Here is a 15,398-nt window from a genome sequence, read left to right as displayed (position 1 = left end):
GTTATATTTTTTGTTACAATTCTATGTCTTATTAATAAAATTTTAGGACAATAATGCCCTTATTTTTAAATTTATTTACATGAATATGACTTTTACTATTTCACCCAAATTAATTAATTTTTTGGACTAAATTACCCTTGAATTCAAAGCAAATTGCAGCCCACCCAAGCCACCACCCCCACCCACCTGCAGCCGCTTGCCGTCGGCAACCACCGCCATGACCAGCCGTTGGAACAAGGCACGGAAGGCCGAAAATGGCCGCTGTGCGTCGATATGGCCATTTTCGGTCAAATATCTAGCGAAAATGGTCAGATCGTGCTAGATATGATGGCCAGATCGATGGCCGTTAACGGCCACGTCTGTGGCCATCAAAGGTCAGATCCATCGATTTGGCCATCAACGGCCAGATCGATGGCCGTTAACAGCCACGTCTATGGCTGTCAACGGCCAGATTAGATCTAGTCATCGACAGCCAGATCTATCATGTCTAGCCATTTCTGGCCGGAAATGGCCATACGGTGCACAGAGGCTATTTCCTGCCTTCTGTGCACCGTTAGGTTGCTAGCTGTTGGCGGCCTGCGGTGGTTGCCGGCGACCGACAGTGGCTGGGTTGGTGGGGGTGCTTTGTTGATTTTTCAAACTTTTATTATAGGGTTGTTTTTGCTAAGTTTTTAAATGTACTGGAGTTATATAATCCAAATAATAATCAATATTAAAAAAATAATAATATAATAATATTTAATTAGAAGACAATTCAGTCATTTAAGTAATATATCCACCAATTTATTCCTCCCAACCAAACATATTAATACAACATACCCATCAATTAACCAAACACATTTTCTTAAAGATTCCCAGTAATCTTCAAGGTAATCTAACTTTTCAGTAATTCAACATTCTCTGAACCAAATGTCTCCTAAGATGTTCTCCTTCCTAAAAATTAAAATGGGTTAAATGAGAAGAAAAACACCATATGAAAATTGAAAGAAGTACAAAAGGAAAATAAATTTTTGTATGTAAATTGTCTGTTTCTCTGTTTTTATTCAGCTTGCAAGTTATATGTAAATTGTCCGTTTCTCTGCGTTTACTTTGATTTGATCCACATTCCCATAATCTTTTCATTACCCTCCACTTCTATATAAATATCTCAACTCTCAACATTCACCCTCTCCCTCTCTCACTACACGTTACACAACACAACTCAACCACCTCTTCTTTACTGCAAAACATGGAGAGCGGAGCGTCAACGAAATGGCGTTTTGAAGAAAACAAAGACTCCAACTACAACTCCAACACCAACACCAAAACGGCAGCCACCTTCACCGTTCGAGCTCTACTCAACACTTTACTCGATAATCTTAACCAAAACGACACAAGACCCGTCATTCCTTTGGGCCATGGCGACCCCTCTGCCTTCCCCTGCTTTCGAACAACTTCTGTGGCTGTAGACGCCATCGTTGATGCTGTCCGCTCCGCCTACTACAATTCCTATTCACCTACTGTTGGTATTCTCCCTGCCAGAAGGTAGACACATCTTTGTTACCTTGTATATCTATGTATGATGTTTCTTTGCTTTTTGTGTGTTGGTGCGTGTTATGGATGATATTTTTTGTTGCCGTGGTCAGGGTTTGCAGAAGATTATTCTTCCACTATTATATGGTATATATTCAAATAATGGCACCAAAAAGAAAAAGGGATCCAATACAATAGAGTTACAAATTAAGACGGCACCATAGCATTTTTTATTGCATACTTTAAGCTCATAACTTGGAGGTCTTAAAAACTCAATTGCATTCTTGCGAAGTTATACTTAGCGACAATTAGGCAATATAATTATTTGGTACTGGTCCTACTGGATAGAGATTTTTATTTTTTTATTTTTCATATAATATTAGGCAAGTGTATAATTGTTTAATCTCATAAGATTAAGCATATACTGTTTTCATCTACTGTTGAGTCGGTTTTCCTGATTAACGGCATTGGAAAATAAGATCAAGAACCAAAACTAAAGAAACATGTTTTCTTCTTAGTTTATGGTTTCATTTCAATATGGATGTGGACGGTATGTTACTCTAATTCAATTTCAATTCCACCCTATTTATGGGATCAAATACTGATTGGAATCTGATTATCCAATTCCACTCCCAATTCCCAGGACTGATTCAGTTCCAAATGCATGCAAACAAAGGGTGCAAATTAATATTTAACCTCTTGAAATACAGCTTTATTGTAATAAAATGTGAAATTTGAAGTTTCATAGTACATTACATGGACAAAGAATAAGAACCTTAGGTTTTGTTTCAATAATGGGCAGGTTCACATATACGTCTAATGATAAATGCCATTTGCAAAGTTGCACATCCTTTATAAACATCAAAACTTCCCGGAAATTTTTTGTAATTAAAAAAAAAAAAAAAAAAAAAAAAAAAAAGAAAGGGATTGGTATGTGTCATTGTGTTGCATGTCACATAACTGCCAGTTGGAGGCTAAGGTGATGATCATAAAACGCAATGAAAAACCCAATCTCCAAGTTTGTATAGTTACGTTTTATGTGTATCATTTGATGTCTATTTCTGACAGGGCTATTGCAGATTATTTGAATCGTCACCTCCCATACAAGTTATCACCAGATGATGTTTATCTTACACTTGGATGCACACAGCAATTGAAGTCACTGTAAGTGTCCTTGCCCGCCCCGGTGCCAACATTTGCTTCCGAGGCCTGGCTACCCATACTATGAAGCTCATGCAAACATAGCCATCTCGAAGTTCGCCATTTGATCTTCTCCCAGAAAAGGGTTGGGAGGTTCTTGATGCAGTGGAAGCTCTTGCTGATGAGAATACTCTTGCCTTGGTTATCATAAACCCTGGCAATCCTGTGGAAATGTCTATTCTTACCAACATTTGCGAAGGTGGCTAAACTGTATTTTCTTTTCCACCAGTGATATAATTGAACTTCTTTAATGATATAAAAGCTTTAGTTTTGCATATACATCGTCATGCTGATATAAGAAACGTAGCAAGCTTCTATATTAAATGATTCTGTACCTTCTTTTACCTGTAATTATGAAAACATGAGCTTAGCCTTATTGGTACGAGTTTTTTAAGGTTGTTTTCATGGTAATTAAGTGGTTCTAAAGTTTTGCTAAAAGCAGTGGTGTTCTGATTTGCTGAATAGATTGCAGAGACAGCAAGAAAGCTTGGGATTATGGTAATTGCTGATGAAGTTTATGCACCTCTCATTTGGAAATAACCCTTTTGTTCCAATGGGAGTGTTTGGATCAATTGCACCTGTCTTTACACTTGATCTATATCCAAGCGATGGATAGTTCCTGGTTGGCGGCTTGGTTGGATTGTGACAAGTGATCCCAATGGCATCTTTCAAAAGCTGGGGGTTGGTCTCTCTCTCTCGATATCTGGATTTAGTGAAAAATCTTATATGGCTGTTGTAAACTTAATTAATCCCAGAGATTGATTTTTTATGGCTTTGGGCTTATCAGATTGTTGATTCAATTAAGGACTCTCTCAATATCTCCTCTGATCCTGCAACCTTCATTCGGTTTTGATTATGATGCTTTTTGTGAAGAATGTAATCATATTGAAAAAGAGTAATTGTTTTTCATCTTTAAAGTGACTGGGGATTTACTAATTATTCTCTGACCTATGAAAATTTATTCTAAATATTTTTTCGGGTCTTTTCACCTGAAAGGTATTTGGCATTCCAAGTAACCAACAGAGTAATCTTCCATGGGTCCACTATAAACATGGTAGTCTAAAGTTTCTGCGACATTATGACCTTGAAGCATTTGTACTTGGGACACGTTTATGTTTCTTGACAGCTCATTGGGGCTTGAACTCCTGAATACTCCCATGTGGTCTCTGGGGACGCCTAAAGATACTGAGCAACAATTTCTTGTGGCAGTCACTGAATTTTATAATTTTATTAAGTTTAGTTGTCTGCGTTTTTTACATTTTCAGGACTGTTTTGTTGAAAGGTTCATTTTCTTAAACACGTTTTACTTTATGAGTAATCAACTTGATTAGAATTAAGTGTGGCCTGGCTTCTAAATATGAACAGTAAGAATTCTATGGCTTAGAGATCTCTCTGTGTGTATATCGTTGATGTGTAAAAGTTATTTAGCGTTCTAGCCATTAAGTCAGATTCTCTTGATTATTCTCATACAGTTATAACACGTGCTTTATGCATCAGGGAGCCGTTCCTCAAATCCTTGAGAATACAAAGGAGGATTTCTTTTCAAAAATCCTTGACATACTAAGGGAGACTGCAGACATATGCTATGATAGAATTAAGGAGATACCATGCATAACGTGCCCAAACAAACCTGACGGATCCATGTTTTTAATGGTAAGAGCATCATATCATCTAATATGTGCAGAAATGAATGTACACTGCTAATGCACTTTATTCCAGGTGAAGCTGAATACGTCACTGTTGGAAGACATTAGCGATGACATGGAATTCGCTCTCAAGCTTTCTAAAGAGGAATCAGTCATTGTTTTACCCGGTAATATACAAATTACTCAAAACTTAGTTTATGTAGCATATTAAATTTTACCAGCATGATACTTCCTAGCTTCTCTTCTTTGATTGAAGGAACCAGTTCAAATTCAGGGATATATACTTTGATTGCAGTAGTTTTGTTTTAGTTAACTAAGAATATTTTGGAGCGAAGGGAAAGGGACACATGAAACTTAATTCCGAGTGTTTGTGGACCAATATTTATTTAATTTGTGAGTGCTAACCATCAACGATAACAAATCTTGCAGGGATAGCAGTTGGAATGAAAAATTGGCTCCGTTTAACCTTTGCCATTGAACCTACCGCCCTTGAAGACGGCCTTGGGAGGATAAAAGCCTTCTATAACAGGCATGCCAAGAAGCAATAAGAGTTGTATCAAATTACAAGTTGGGAGTTTGGTGATCAACAACAACAGCGCGTTGATATCGTAGTGCTGGTTTCCTCAGATACCTATGAAATAAAGTACCTCTTGTGTCTACATAATTAGAATACAATCAAAGGACATAAGAGGGGTTGTAGTGAGCAGCAACTTCGTGTTGCCTCACAGTGATTACTGCTTGTTTTCTTGTTTTGTGTTTGACGCTGTTCAATTAATGATTTTATCAAATGAAATATATATAACCCGCCGTAATAGCTCACACAGTTCCCCTGTAGAGAGACACACAGACAAAAGCCTTCAACGCGGGACAGAAATGGGCGGGACATCGATTTATAGTACAAGATATTGATAATTGATTCCAACCCTCAAGATTAAGAAGTGGTAAATGTGAGAACGGTCCTGAATCCTGATCGAATCTGATTAGTTGACCTTGTCCCTCCAAACTTGACCCGACTTGTCGTGAATCACGTGAGTACGTGACCAGTTAAGTGAGTATAATGCATACTATGTGACAAAGCGTTATTTATCAAAAAAAAGGAAAAACAAAAATTAAAATTAAATTAAGATTGACGTGATTTGGTTTAAAAAATTAAATATAAAGGAAATGAAGATAAACATTTACACGGCACACTCAACGCCCTCTGTATCGCAAAAACATGGAGAACGGATAATCAACAAGATGGCGTTCTGAAGAAAACAAAGACTCCAACAAGAACACGGCAGCTGCCTTCACCGTTCGAGCTGTCCTCACCACCTTAAGCGCTAATCTTAGTAAAGACGATACAAAACCTGTCATTCAGCTAGGCCATGGCGACCCCTCTGCCTTCCCCTGTTTCGAACTACTTCTGTTGCCGAAGACGCCATTGTCGATGCTGTCCGCTCCGCCAAGCACAATTCCTACTCATCTATGGTTAGCATACTCCCGGCCAGAAGGCAGACACAACGTCTTTTTTTTTTTTTTTTTTTTGTTATGATGACACTATTATTGGTCATAATTTTCAGAGATATTAGTACATCAGATGGACAAAAGAATAAGAAACTTTCAGGTTTTTGTTTCAAACAATGGGCGGGTTCGGGGTTCCCATAATAAACTTATTGATAACAGTTGCACATCCTCTATAAACATTCAAAACTCTTTAGAAACTTTTGTGTCTTTGAAAAATAATAATAATAAATTGGCAGCTTTGGCAGGGCATAAAACTACAGGTGATGATCATAAAAATGCAATGATATACACAATCTGCTAACTTTTAACAATTTCATAACATTTATTATCATTTGATGCTAATTTCTGACAGGGCCGTTGCAGATTATATGAATCTTAATCTCCCATACAAGTTATCACCCGATAATGTTTGTCTTACACTTGGATGTACTCAAGGAATTGAAGTCATGGTAACTGTCCTTGCCCCCCTTATGCCAACATTTTGCTTCCAAGACCTGGCTTCCCATATGATGAAGTTCGTGCAAAACATAGTCATCTCGAAGTTCGCCATTTTGATCTTCTTCCAGAAAAGGGTTGTGAGGTTGATCTTGATGCAGTGGAAGCTCTTGCAGATGAGAATACTCTTGCATTGGTTATCATAAACCCTGGCAATCCTTGTGGGACTGACTACACTCACCAAAATTTGCAGAAGGTGGGCTGAACTGTTTTCTTTTTTCCACAGGAGATTAGAATTGAACTACTTGTAAAGTTGTAATGATATAAAAAGCTCTCATATTTGCACGCGACATCTTGATTGTTATATTAGAATATTAGCTAGCTTCTACATTAAATTTTTTTTTTTTTTTTTTTTTTGATAACTGAGGTGTCCGGGTCAGTTTGTGCGCATCTCAACTAATTCTCAGAGTTCATTGAACACACTAAAAGTCCAAAGGACCAGAATGTTATTATGGTAGGTGACCTCAAGGTTTGAACCCAAGAATTCAAGGAAGGGAGTCCTTGACAGCCGGGCCAACCGCTTGGGGTTTACATTAAAATGACTTTGTACCTTCACTTACCTGTAATTCTGAAAACATTTAGGAGCTTAACCTTTTGAGTTTGAGTGTTGAGAGTTGTTTTTCCATGGTATTAAGTGGTTCTAAAGTTGGGGTGAGCGGTTCCGGGTATCCTGTAATTTTTGGGGGAATTAGAACAGGAACCGGAACCAGAACCGAAGCCGAAACCGAAACCCATACAGTGTAGGTTCCCATAAAAAGGAACCGGAACTGGAACCTATCAATTCTGGTTCTTAAATTCAAGGAATTGGAACCTGAAATACAAGTTCTGGTTCTTTACTTGGGTACCCTATAAAAAATCAATTGCCCCCTATCAGTTTAAAAAATAACAAAAATATCTTAAAAGTTTACAAATACACCCCTAACAAATTAAGAAAATCTGTATTTAGTAGTTTTCAACTTTTGATTACTCATTCATTTGTGTCCAATGTGACTCATAAATATTGTACTAAATTTCTAATAATTTAATTAAATATTGTACTAACGTTTATAACGTAATGTTATAATTAATTAAGTAATCATACTATAAATCTATAATATAATATTATAATTAATTAAATTTCTAATCATTTAATTAAGTAATGTACTAATGTAGTAAATTTCAAATATTTATAATGAATGTAATAAATTTATAATTAATTAAGTAATCATTTAACTATATAATGTTATAATTAATTAGGTGATTATAGTATCAGGTTCTTTTTCCCGGTTTCGGTTCCTCCACATGTAGGAACCGGAATCGCACAGTGTCGGTTCCAAAAAAATAGAACCGAAACCTACCCGCACAGTATCAATTCCAGATAGGTTTCGGTTCTACCCGCAGGTTCTGGCTCTACCCACCACCCGTGTTTACCCCTAATCTAAAGTTTTGCTAAAAGTAGTGGTGGTGGTTGATTTTTTTATTTTTTATTTTTTTAAAGTAGATTGCAGAAACAAGAAGAAAACTTGGGATTATGGTAATTGCTGATGAAGTTTATGCCCATCTCACCTTTGGAAGTGATCCTTTTGTACCAATGGGAGTGTCTAGATCAATTGCACCTGTTATTACCCTTGGATCTATATCGAACGGATGGATAATTCCTGGTTGGTGGCTTGGTTGGATCGTGACAAGTGATCCATCTTTCAAAAGTCGGGGGTCTCTCTCTCTCTGTCAATATTTGGATTTATGTAAAAAGTAAAAACTCCTATATAGCTACTGTAAACTTACAGTAATAATCCTAAGGTAATGATGTCTTTAGCTTTCTAAATGATTAAAAATCAGCCCAATTCATCCGATCGTGTTGTATTTTGAACATACAGATATTATTTTCGAGTAACTTTTGCCGCCACGAGGATCTCAATAGTCAATATGATAAAAATTGACAATAGCGGTATCATAAGAGTGTTTCTGAAAAAAAAAAAAAAAAAAAAAGATAGATAACAATTGACAGTATCTCGTACCAGCTAAAATTTTTGATGAATTTGATTAAAAATTCGACCATAAAAAAAAAATAATGATGATGATAATATTGGGTATTGTATGTGTTAGTGTATGCCCTAGGAATCAATCGTGTCGTCAGTTCCAAGACATTATGTTTTGTATATATATATTAATGTATATATTTTGTATATACATTTTTATCTTATCAATAGAAGAAAATGTTCTTATTTCGCGTGTGGTTCATTGCTTCATTTATATATATATATATATATATTATGTGAAATGTCCGGATAATACAAATCTTTAGAATATCAAAATCATCAAAGTATTCCCTACATAGGTAATATTAATTGGGCAATTATATTATATAGTAGGAATGTTGAATGCCTCCGTAGAATATAATGTGATGGTATTAGTGTGGGTGATTATAAAAGTTATATCACTAGGGCATTAGTATGGATAAGCGGTTAGTAAACTGTTTATCGAATATAACCATTTATGATTAATCACATGGACATTTAAAATGCAGTCAATGATTTATCATAAGATTGTATTAGTGTATTATTAATCCTTAGACCTGAGATATCACGGTTAGATTCTGCATAAACGCATATGGTTCATATGATGTATAAACACGAGACTAATCATGTCATGTGTTAATAAGCTGATTTGACCATGTGTTGTTTATGTGTGAGGACAAGCGATAGTCATGATGGGATCCGTTGACTTGGTATAGATTGATATCAAGTTTCTAGACAAATGTCAAGATAAGTTGGAAAAGAGAAATCTCCGGCCGGAGTATATAAAATGTTACCTGAAAGGTTGTTTCATAATGACACGTTCCATATGTATTGATTAATTTGATATAAAATTAAGATAAAGATTTTGACATACCATGAATCCATTCTTAATTGGGATTAGACAGCAGGATGATTTGATTATACAGTACGTATGATTATAAAAGGGTTCGGTGGAGTATATATTCATTGTGATTTAGGGGTTATGGAGCATTGCTAGATGCCTACCATAATCGATGGCAGTTTTGTTCATAAAAAGTTATGACAAAACATATCAGAATAGACTATGATATTGGGCCCACGGCTAGGCCACAGTGAACCTAAGAGGTCACACATAAAAACTAAGGAGAATAGAGAAATAGCCAAAGAGAGTTGATTATCCAAGGTTGGCTAGCACCTACCAATGGTAATAAAGTTATTTATATTATTATCATTGAATTAGATTCAATGGAGGGTTATATTAGTTATTATGAATAATTTAAAAGTTAAATTGCTAATTGGAATTAAATGGAATTTCAATTCATAATTAATCCTTTATATTAAACTGAAGTTAACAGTGGGTTGTAATTGAAAACATATAAACAATTTAAGGGTTAAATTGTTATGTAAACCATTTAAGAGTTAAATTGTTAATTGTGATTAAATGTTAATCCAATGTTATTATTTAAAGAAGTTTAATAACTTCATAATAATTATTGAATTATTTACAACTCCAAAACAATTATGGAATTGTTTAAGGAAGTCCAAAACAATTATTGAATTATTTACAAGGCTACATATATAAAGAAAATGATATACCAATTTTAAGATAAAGATAAAAAATTTCTAAGAACCCTAAATGTCTCTCTTGGCCTAATTCTTCTTTTACCTTAGTGTGGATACTCTTTTGTTTAATTTCTCTTGAAATTAAAAGTCTCCAAGGTTGCTAAGGACTTAAGGTAACAAGTTATACCTTGCTTGTTTTTCAATTTGATTGAAATTTTTTGCAAAATATGAATATACATGTTATAGTATCACATGCATCATTCTCCATGCATTCCATCTTTCAGTAGGCTAATCAACGCTGAAATGTTTTACTTGGAACACTTACCAAAGGCCTAGAAATTAGAAACTAGAACCTTCTGGTTCACAAAATGCGGTAGGATATTGGGGTCTAAAACAAAAATTTAAAATATATAGAGTGCGTTTGGTTAAGGGAATATTGGATTACTGGGAATGTTATATTAATGGAAAGTTAGATTACCTTGAAGATTACTAAGGATCTTTAGGAAAATGTGTTTGATTAGTTGGAATAAATTGGTGGGCATGTTATATTAATATGTTTGGTTGGGAGGAATAAATTGGTGGGTAAGTTATTTAAATTACTAAATTGCCCTCTTTTAAATACTAATATAATATTTTGTTATTATTAATTTTTGAATAATTCTTTTAACCCCCAACGTTTTAAATTTAGCTAAAACACCCCAACTTAGACCTGGGCAGGGATCGGTCCCAACCGAGTCCGGGTCTGGGCCTGATTGGGATCGGTCCCAAAGAGACTGGTCCCATTTGGGACCAATCACTCATGGGCCTGGGAAATTTATTTCCACCCTTATGAGATTAGTAAATTTTTAATTAATTTAAAAAAAATGATAAATTAATTAATGGTTAGTTATAATTAATAATTATTTATAAATATGGGGTGTTTTAAATTTAAACTTTAAAGAGATAATTTAATTAATTAATTTTAACATAAATGTAATATTCACACAATCACACATTCACACTTCACAAATAAACAATTAAATAAATTTGTTTTTATTAAATTATTCATCGTCAACAATATTTACATCATTCAAATCTGTGTTCCTAAAGAGTTTGAGTAGTTTGGGATCTTCAGGGTGCTGCTGTAGTCTTCTCTCTGCATGAGTCCAATCCCGTAAACATGTTATCACTTCAATCATCTCATTGGTTAAAGAGCATCTTCTATCTTCAACAATCCGGCCACTCGTTGAGAATGCTAACTCGGATGCAATTGTAGAAACCAGCACAAATAAAATGCCACGTGCCATTTGGGCTACAATAGGAAATCGACTTTGATGTTGGTTCCACCATTGAAGCACATCCATCTCACGTTTCTCCTTCTTCGTTATGTAGGACATGTCCATTTGTAGGTAGCGATTCAGCTCATTTGGTCCATGTATGTACAAGCTGGAGTTACTACTTCCGCCATGTTCCATATACGTCCACATGCTCAATCCTTGATAGATATCTTCATTAGGGTCTTGTTGGTCGTCTCTGCTGGACGTTCCAGTTCCACTTCCATTGTACCTGCTTTGATATAAAGAAAAAAGGATTTCCAATTTTTGCTTAAAGTTAATCAAATAAGACGTATAATCATGTCCTAAATGCTAGCCTATCTCAGTAATTATACAATCAACTACGAGTAATTTAAACCTAGGACCTACAACAAGGCCTAATCCATGTAAGAATGGAATATCTAACCAATATTTCTAGTATTTTTTTTCCATCTTTGAAACAATTTCCATTAAGACGTCATTGTATCTATATTTAACAAAAGTTTTAGAAATTTGAAGTAAAATATCTAACGCTAAATTAGTAGTAGGATAATAAATACCACTTAATGTATTAGTGGAATCATACAAAATTTTAAGAAATGAATAAAAAAGTTCGCAAACGGTCCAATCATCATAGTTGACAACTTCCTCTGGATAGTTTTTCCGGTTGACGAAATCTGTAATTTGTCCTACGGTTGGCAAAGCTTTTTCCAACATCAAGTAGGTGGATTTCCAACGGATAGGTATGTCCATACATAACTTCAAAGGTCGAACTAGTGGGTCCTCTTGTTTACAATATTTGATGTACTCTTGCCATCTTTTGTTGTACCGCCGATGATGAATCCGATAGTTGCACGCACCCTCTCAATCTTTGAATTTTAGCTTCTAAACCTGCTTTAACAATCAAATTGATGATGGGGCAAGCACATCTTTGGTGAAAAAATTTGTCTGCATCACGCAGATCCAATCTCTTTTCAAATAAAGAGATAGTCGCGATGTTAGCAGCTACATTATCTAGCGTTAACGCTACAACTCTATCAGTTAATACATATTCTTGCAAAACTTCAAGAATTGTAAAATAAATAGTGTTAGCATTATGTGCAATATATAATGGTTTAAAACCTATTAATTTTTGTTGTAAACCCCAACCTTGATCTAAGTAATATATTGTGACAGTTAAAAAATCTGTTTTTGATCTACAAGCCCATATGTCTGAAGTAAGTGCAATAGATATATTCTAAAAATGTTTAAATTAGTTTTTAAGTTGAACATTTATTTTGTTACAAAGTTTTAGTATGTCTCTTCTACTTCTACTTCTACTTCTACTAATAGAAGTATATGCTGGACAAAATGCAGTTTTAATCATGTGAATAAAATAAGGATTTTCATATCAAGAAATGAGAGAGTCCATAACAACTATGTATTTTACTATTTCCTCTCATGCTTAGAGTGCATTGTATTACAATGTTGATAGAGTTGAGGATTGTGGATTAAAATTAAGTTGAGTTTGAATTTGCTTACTGGGTCCGATTGAAGATGGACCAAACAGTTGCATTATTTGGGAGTGCTTCTTCTCCAAGTGTCATCGCATCATCGAAGTCCCCTTCTCAGCGCCGATAATGGTTCCATAGAAATTACATACCCCGCACGATTCTTCCCCCTCCCCATTTGTCTTTACCCGTTTTGATTTGGTGAAGTATCGCCATACATTGGACACAACCCTCTTTGACGGTCAGGGGACTGGGTCGCGGAGTCGCATCGCACTTGTGTTTGGCTGCACCCCGTTCCGACCGAATTTGGTTGTTGAATTGCAGTTGCTGCCTCTAGAAAGGGTGAAAATAGATCGAACCCTTCCATATCTTCGGTGGATGGAACGTAGAACTCATTTGGCCCTTCGAATGCATAATTTCGGGAATCCATTATGAATTTATGATAAAATAATAAGTAATTAAAATGAAAAAAAAAAATTGAATAATATAAATAAATGAATAATAATATGAATAAATTATAAATATAAATATAAATTGAATTGAAGAGAATATGGAATGAAAATTGGATTGGAGTAGAGAGAGAGATTGAGAGTTGGTGTGAAAAAGAAATATGGAAGTGTGGGATTTATAGTGTAAGTTTGGGGGGGAGGGGGGGGGGGGGGGGGGGGGGGGGGGGGGGGGGGGGAGAACGTACAAAAAAAAAAAAAAAAACAAAAAAAACTCTCCCCTCCCCCCTTCTTAAACCACATGACTGTTGGTAGCCAACGGTCATGTGCTATAATTCTATTTTTTTTTTCTTATCAATTTAACTCTTGATATTTTTGTTAATTTCAAAACTTATAAGAGTTTTTGGATATTTTCTAGGGGACTTTTTGGAAAGAAGCAAAGGGGTTTGGGCCCAAGCCCGGGCCTTGGAGAAGGGCCCGATCTAGGGACCGATCTCTTATCCGTGGCCCTGGTCCAGGTTTGGGACTAGGCCCTCCTAGGATCGGTCCTCACAAGGACCGATCCTAGGACCGGTTTTTTGAGCCGATTTGTTGGGATCGGTCCCAAATGCCTAGGTCTACCCTAGCTTATATAAAACTTTAATTTATAACAAAATCACCCCCACCACCCCAAGCCATTGCCGGCCACTGCCATCCACTGCCGGAAGTCGCTGAAAATCGTTGGAAGTCATCAAAAGTTGCTGAAAATCGCTGGGAATCGTTGGGAGGCTCCGATATGACCGTTTCTAGCCATATTGATGACCGAAAATGACCATATCAAAGTAGATCTAGCCACTCTGGCTGGAAATGGCCAGATCTATTCTGGCCATTTCCAGCCAGATCCATGGCCTTTAACGGCCAAATCTACTTTGATATGGTCATTTTCGCCCATCACTATGGTCATTAATAGCCATATCAGAGCCTCCCGGCAACTTCCAGTGGCGGCTAGTGGTGGTTGGCCAGTTGCCAGCGGTGGTGGTGGTGGTGGTCTGCAATTTGTTTTAAATATATGGGCATTATTGTCCAAAAACTTAAATAAACAAGGGTAAAATTGTAATGGTGGATTAATGTAAATTGATTTTAAAACAAGGGCATTATTGTCCAAAAATTTTATTAACAAAGGATAAAATTGCAACAAAAATAAGATAACCAAGTAGTCTTACAATATCTAAAAAAATGGAGATTACAGATTACCTCCAATATTACCAACAGTAATTACTATTGGTATTGGAAGATTACCAGAATCTTATATTACTTGACAACCAAACGTGGTAATCAGGTAATATAAGATAACATTACCTCAGTAATCTCATATAACCCCCAACCAAACGTCCCCATAGTATAATCCAATAAAACCTCTCTATAGTCATAAGAGTGGGATCAAACTAATTTATTACTATAAAGAGGTTATAACTTAATAGAGGTGTAGTTACAAAAATTATTGTGTTGATTTCTTATTTTATAATTCATGTTTTAATAGTATGTATTAGGATTTCAATTCATTGTTTTAGTAGCCATTTCTATAATTAGACAATAAGAGAAATAAAACAATCATGAGGATGATAGTATGGAAATACAAAAAGTTTCATGCCAAGTAACTTTAAACATGCTTGAGAAGCTAGAAATATTTTGGCTTCAATAAGAAGATGTTTATGCTAACAACTTATTACCTACCTGCAAGTTAAAAAATCTGGTAATAACTCTTAAATCATTGTCCCAAATAACTTTAGATAAATATTTTATTTCATCTTAAACATTTTAATGTAACATAGCATATTTTTTTTTGCAATATACAGATAGTCATTACTATGTGGGGACAACTTTTTTAAGACGAGACTTATTACATTGTGAAATTTATTCTTATTTATAATTATCCCAAATTGAGAATAAAATTTTATATGACTATATAAATGTTATTCTTATATAGAGTATCACTATAGAAAGGTTTTACTATATGTATAAATTAATACTCGATAAATTAATAATCTCTATTACATAATAATTTCTTAAGGTCCCGACTTGGGCAATTGGGCTCGTAGGCTAAATTAATAATTTTGATAAATTAATAAAATAATACTTTTCTGGAAAACCTTACATAACTCTGCGATCCTATTCATATCATAAATAAATAATTTGCTAATTGACTATGATATTTTATTAAAATATGACTATTTTTCTTGAAATTTAAATCTTGTTAGATGTCATCTCTAATTTTTCTCATTGCATCTAGAAG

General features: G+C 35.1%; 2 pseudogenes; both read left to right on the top strand.

Annotated features, from left to right (window-relative positions):
• Nucleotides 1-1,103: 1,103 nt before the first annotated feature.
• On the top strand, nt 1,104-5,177 carry LOC116110345 (annotated as a pseudogene).
• A 397-nt stretch (nt 5,178-5,574) lies between these two features.
• The window catches only part of LOC116110332, a 28,932-nt pseudogene continuing 19,108 nt past the window's right edge, over nt 5,575-15,398 (top strand).

Source organism: Pistacia vera, unplaced genomic scaffold (assembly GCF_008641045.1).
Source record: "Pistacia vera cultivar Batoury unplaced genomic scaffold, PisVer_v2 Contig600, whole genome shotgun sequence".
NCBI classification, from domain to species: Eukaryota; Viridiplantae; Streptophyta; class Magnoliopsida; order Sapindales; family Anacardiaceae; genus Pistacia; species Pistacia vera.
The sequence above is the reverse complement of the archived record's forward strand: the minus strand, read 5'-3'. Positions and strand labels throughout refer to the sequence as shown.